The sequence below is a fragment of the Capsicum annuum genome, chromosome 11, assembly GCF_002878395.1.
Source record: "Capsicum annuum cultivar UCD-10X-F1 chromosome 11, UCD10Xv1.1, whole genome shotgun sequence".
NCBI classification, from domain to species: domain Eukaryota; kingdom Viridiplantae; phylum Streptophyta; class Magnoliopsida; order Solanales; family Solanaceae; genus Capsicum; species Capsicum annuum.
Genome location: NC_061121.1, coordinates 131,423,850 through 131,431,036, shown reverse-complemented (window position 1 = coordinate 131,431,036; position 7,187 = coordinate 131,423,850).

Below are 7,187 nucleotides of genomic sequence, written 5' to 3'. Positions count from 1 at the left end.
CACTTTTTTGGTGACCACCAAGGGAATGAACTCACCTCAAGATCTACCGTTTCCAAGCAAAGATCAATATTGGCTTTTCCAAGCCCTATGCTAAGGATGACTTTTGCAAGCCCTACAACTAAGGGTGTTACACTCTCAAAAGAGAGAAAATATGTCTTTCAATTCTTCATCATTCCAAATCTAGTGAAAATAAGACTAAGGGGGCCAATTTATAATAAATTACAAATGAAGATAAAAAGACCACTTTGCCCTTAATGAGAGGGGCGGCCATGGTGTGTAAATACACCATGTGTAATGTCCAAAATGCCCTTAATTAAGGTCCAAAACCGTGAGTCCTCAACCTTAAATGCTCCAAGAAATCTTCCACTCGCGAGATTGCTTGAAGTTATGCTCAAAATGGGTCCTCCATGCATGTTCTTGTATTCTCGAGGTGACCAAGTCTTGAGCTACTATGTGTTGGCCTCCAAAAATTTCATCAAAAGATAAGATGACCATTTGTCTCGTATCAAAGTGTAAACTTTGGGTCAAGTAAATAGTAGACATCTTGAGAGAAGATTTCTAACATACCAGTGATGACATCCGGTAAGGCCTTAGACTCTTGATGAGTAGTAAGAGAATACAAGTGATTCTGACTTGAGCTTGTACTAGATGTGGTACCCCTTGGTGCAGGTTCTAACGATGTGGCTACTAGAACCATATTAACCCCTAGAGCAACGTTGACCCCAAGTAAATCCCTCAGCATATGTCTACACTGGACATAATTTAAACACCAATTCTTCCCCTCACCATAAAAGCCATGATGCAACCGACCACACAATCTACAAGGGGGATATGACTTTGGGTCAAGTAAATAGTAGACATCTTGAGAGAAGATTTCTAACATACCAGTGATGACATCCGGTAAGGCCTTAGACTCTTGATGAGTAGTAAGAGAATACAAGTGATTCTGACTTGAGCTTGTACTAGATGTGGTACCCCTTGGTGCAGGTTCTAACGATGTGGCTACTAGAACCATATTAACCCCTAGAGCAACGTTGACCCCAAGTAAATCCCTCAGCATATGTCTACACTGGACATAATTTAAACACCAATTCTTCCCCTCACCATAAAAGCCATGATGCAACCGACCACACAATCTACAAGGGGGATATGATGGAGTTTACTGGGCCCTTCCCTTCTTGCTTGAGACTGAGCACCCTATGACCTAGAACCATGACCACTCTAAAAATGACGATCTCTGAATAGCTTAGGAAAATGAGCACTAGCCGTTGAATATGAAACCGAGTTGCCCCACCTTTTCTTAGACCATTTCCCACCATTTCTAAAACTCTGTTGCTAATCTCCACCCTGCTCTGAATACCAAAACTTCATACTCTGTCTTTACCCATATCTTCTTGCTTTTTCTTTTCCTCCTCAACCTATTTCATATACAACACAAGTCTAGAGAGGTCCATCTTCTTATTTAACAAGGAAACTTTACTCCCTAAAATCAACTCACAAGACAAATTAGAAGCAAATTTTATCATTCTATCCATCATGCTAGACCCTAGCTCAAGAGCACATCGAGACAACTAGGGGAATTTTAAGGCATAATTCTTCACTGACATCTTGCCTAGCATTAAATTTACAAACTCCTCCGCTGTTGCCTCCCTCAACTCCTAAGGAAAAAACTATCAACAAAGGCACTAAGGATATCCTCCCATAAAAAAATTTACAATCATCACTCATAAGCCATTCCTACTCCTCATAGCATTGGCTTACCATATCCTTTAATAGATAAGCACCAAATTCCACACCCTCTACCTCCATAGCATGCATAACCCAAATGATCTCTATCTCACCTATAAAATTTTTAAGATCCTCCTTAACCTTAGTACCAGTGAAAGTCAGATGGATCAGATTCATAAACTAGCCAACTCTATTTTCCTTATATGAACTCCTAGTAATACCAGCAGAACCTGTCTAACGTGACTGAGATGTCACCAACTGAGTCAATTAATTAATGGATTGGCTGAACTTAGCATTGGTAATATCTCCCTGAAGTGACCTAACAGGAGTGTCACCCTCTGGAGAAGGATCAATTAAGACAGGTAGGACTCCACGAGGATAATCAGAAGCTGCAACCATAGATAGAGTTTGTACCCCATAAGTTGGACGAGATTCACCAACATTGTCTTCAGACGGGACAAATGATTTTCCATGAGCTTCAGATCATTTGGGAGACATGATCTGCAAGGCGAATAAATACGAGTTAGTGGAATCCATGACCTTAGACTGTGTAGCTTGAAAATAAGACAAATAAAAAAGTGAAACATTCCTAAGTGCCTTGTATCATCTCTCTTATAAGTGTGGTGTGATACACACCCATTGAGAAACTTTACTTTACACGGCTTTGTGGACACCTAAATGACCATGAACCTAGGCTCCACACAAGGGCCTGGCCGTGATGGGTATCTCAAGTCTATCGAGGACCAAAGACCACCCCCTAAGACTATTCCAACTTAACCATTATATATAATAAGATAGGAAAGATAAACCCAAAATCCTATATAAGATCAATATCCAAAAACCATCCACAATACCAAAACTAATACTAAACATCAACCATAATGCCCATATCAATAGTAGTCCAACAAAGCCTCTAATAAAACTGAATACCAGTACAATATCAGGACATGCCCCACCGATAGCCAAAACAAGTATAAAATAAAGTCTAAGATAAGGGAAACCAAAATATAAAATAAAGTCTTCTGAAGGATGAAAGCTCACAACACTAAGGAAACTCTCCGTCTAACCACTAAAATTTGATCACTATGCAGGAAAGGTAAACTTTCTTTATGACCCTACATCGCTTGGGGACACAACATCAAAAGACGGTTAGTGGTTGGAGTGCTAGCATATATCTCAAGGATAATGTATTAATGTTTCATAATCCATAATATGAATACCAGTAAACCCCAATGCACAACATTATATGCAACACATATATATATATGTATATCATATGTTGGGGAAAAAGAGAACAAGGTTTAGCATGACTTTTTAAATCATTAACTTAGATTGTGTAGCTATGTCATCCTAAAGGTACCCACGGGCTATATAGGTTTATCTTCATTTGCTGAAAGGGCCCCAGTGCATGTTAGTGGCACGATCTAGAGAAAACTGGAGAAACCTAATGCCATTCCTAAAATATAAAGTGTATCTCATGCACACGGTCATCATGACAAAACCTCACATCGACAAACATAAGTTTCTAGGATCGATCCCCTCGAGACCTCCACCTTCTATGGGTTTGCTACAAAACCCCTTTTAAGATTATATTAAAATCATTTACACATTCCTAACCATTTACCAATGATTTTTTAACTAGGCACTTCCCGTTGGTATCGTCGTACCAAAATTTGAGCATACAAGTCTATTCCATTTTTGCCATGCAAAACCATTAAACCAAGTTGACTCCACAGTCTACAATTTATAAACCAAAGCCACCACCACCAAGGCCTCTCCAAAACCATTTTAAAGCCAAACTAATCTAGTTCATGTTCAATTACTATTAATGGAGTGCAAGGTTTTGAAAAAAGTAGCTAGACCAAATGATAAATCATATTCCAAAGACAATTATGCAAGTGGGTTGAGGTTATTATCAATTTCCACACCGAAACCAATTATTTGGGGAATCCAATGTATCCCTAAATTTATTCACCATCCCTACTCACCGACAGAGTTCATAAATCATCAATTCAATGCATAATAATTCAATAATAATCATAGGAAAACATTTAAACCAAATACATTAAAATACCCTCAACTCATAGTTCAAAACCCAACATCAAAACCATGTATAATAATTACCAATTCATTTCATAACAGAAAGGTAAGTATAGGGAAAGAGGTACATGCCTTAATTGCCAAGAAATTTGAAGAAAACCACACTATTAGGACCCTAGATAACCACCTCCTTTAACCCTAGCTTTGAGTTAAAATAGTGAATTTAAAAGAGGATAGTTGAAAGTAATAAGAATGAGCTTCATATATTCAAAACTGATAAAAATAGGTTCTTATAGTGATTAAAAATCATTTACAGGTGAAAGGACTCCTTTGCCCCTCATCCTATTTTAAAAATAACAAGACAACCCAAAATTACTATAGGTCCATTGCACGAACCTTATTGCAGAGGTCTGGCCTCTATGTCGTGGACCTTATCACGATGATTATCTTTCGTATCAAGGAGGTTATAGCAGTAGCTAACCTCCGTGGCAGGCAAATATTGTAGAGGCTTACCCCCATCGTGACCCAAGACCATCCTGAACCCCATCCAAAAATTTTAAAACACTTTTGAATTACCTTTTTAACATCGCCAAACATAATTTAAATAAAAAATAAATATTTTAAGCATGAAAAAGCCAAAAATAAAAAACCCAAAATTTTAAGGGTGTTACACACAAGCACCCAATCATGTAGTATAATATGGGGTATTTCAACCTCCCAATCATATGATATTAATAAGGGGATTCAAACCACCCGGTCATGTAGATCCTTGCATCGGTAACTGCGATTTCTGGTATTGGTCCCTTGAGACCTCTACTTTTTTGAATCAGCTACACAAACCTTATTAAAGCCTAGTAAAACTATTTATCAAACATTTCTATTCATTTAATCGTGATACATATTTAGGCATACATTGTTGGTATCGTCATACCAACTATACTTACAAAGTAACATCAACATGCCAAAATAATTTTATTATTTAGGGAAATTCACAGCCCCATTGGTTCAATTATTCATTAGCTTGGAGAATTATACAAACCCATGAGGTTCAATTCAAAATCATTATACTTTATTAATTTTTCACATTATGCAATAGTTCAAGAGTGTTCAATATACCTGTTTTTCATAACAAAAACCAATTTCACTATATGTGGTTGGGGTTATTACCATATCAAAAGTTACAAGTTGGGGAAAATCATAATCCCCTCATTTATTCCCCATACCATGGACCCCACCAGTTCAAAACCATAATAAAAGAATGAATAATCAAAGGAAAACCATGGGAAATATTGTTCAACAACAAATATTCAAAACCCTCAACCCATGTTTTAAAGCCAAAACCAAACCAAAACCATATGTATAAAACATCAAAACACATGATTTTAAATAAATAGAAATTAGGGAAGAGTAACATGCCTAAAATACCAAGTTTCACGAAGAGAATTCAACCCTTGAGCCCTTGGATGACCTATTCTTTAAAACCCTAAGTATCTTTATAGAGAGGATTTAAGAGAGTTATGAGAGTATCTAACTATGTTATGAATGAGAAATAACACCTTTAAGTGCTTTATGAATGTGGGGTTTTAATTGGGTAAAAATGGAATTGTCCAAAGTGTCCTCAAATTAAAAGCTAAAATTTAGTTGTCAGTGTGTATGAGTCACAATACAACTTATCACCATGAGTTGTAGCTAAGAAAGTGTCAAGGGAACATACCCACTGTTGACCCCATGACTCAACTAATATGACTAATAATGGGACTGTATGACTCGTGGGGTCTAGTCATAGTCAACACAGAAACCTACTATGGTAACACAGAAACCTACTATGGTAAACATTGATCATCTTAAGATTTGCACCAAATAACTTGTAACAAGTCCTTACGACTCATAGTGAGCCACTCATACTCAGAATATAACTTAGACATACACTCACTATTTAGGCTATGATTTGAGTTAAACAATTCCTTAGAGGTCTTTACAACTTGTGACCTCAAGTCATAAGAAGCATAACAACTAAAGAACCATTAACTGGATACCTTATGACTAGGTTCATATGACCTTTCAAGACTCCCTATGACATATAGGATGAGTCATAATTAGCATAGTAAGGATAGAATTTTATAAATTCTAAGAGATCAACCACTGGGGTATTTTAGTGGCCCGAACTAATCCCTATAAAAGCTGACCAAATAGGGTGAGTCAGATAAGCCTCCTAATTGTGACCTCTTAATTATAAGCGACTAAAGTTACCCATTTTTAGGGATATTTTTCTAACATCTTTGCCTGACAATCTTGATTTAATCCTTCTACCTTTATAAATAATCAGTGGCCTTGTTAATGGTTTTGCCAATAGAACTATTATGAGCAGACAAATTTTGCATGCCAGTGTTTAGGCTTTTCACAAATAACCAAATCATCTCATTATCTATACCAAGCAACTGAGTAGCATATTGAGACAAGATATTAAACTTGGTATTATAGGCTTTAATGAAAATATTAACCTAGTCAAGGACCCAAAATTCATCTTTTTTATTATTATTTGGAGTATGAGGTACATACTTCTCCAACAGCAGTGTATGAAACTAAGCCCATCTCAATGGAGGAAAAACCGGTGACTAATACTCCATATATCCCCTTTACCACTTCTTGGCATCACATTGCATCAAGAAGGTAACAAACTCAACACCAGCTGCTTAAAAATACCCATATTTTGCAAACTTTTGTAATAATCAACAGTAAACTAAATGCATCTTTAGTTTTAGAGCGAACAATAGAGAAGGTTACATCTTCAAGAACATAGTCAAAAAGTCATGTTCAGTCCTATCATGATTGAACCTAATACCAACTGGGGGACAATCTCAGTCTCCAAGGCCTCACCAATATTAGAAACAACTATTGTAGTTATATGAACTCTTGCAAATTGATAAGGAGGCATAGAAGTATTAGCCTAAGTATCAACCAGTCAACTTAGGAAAAAACACCTAATGAATTAGCTGAGAAGAAATTAAGGGAAGAGATATACCTTTAATTGGTGACACCTCCTCCTACTTTATAAAATCTTTATTCATAACATCAACATTCTTATAATTGTCTGGGTGAGTAAGTGTCATTGACCATTGATGGGCCTTGTTGGTTGTTTCTTGAGCTCCACCTCTAGTAGGTATTGCTTTACCTCTTTTCCTTTCCCTACCCCCTTCTCCTCCTCATCCTAAAATTTTATGAATCAAAGTAGTGTTTAGTCATGATAGGTATCTCAAGCCCATCATGGTCGGGAGACCACCCCATAGCCTAACCTTTCAAGTATAATAAAGCAAACAATGGAAGCCAACCCAAAATAATAATTAAGATAGATAAATCGAATGAAATCTAAGAGTTTAAACAAGATAACCAAACATCCCAACACCTTCCACAAAAGCCTA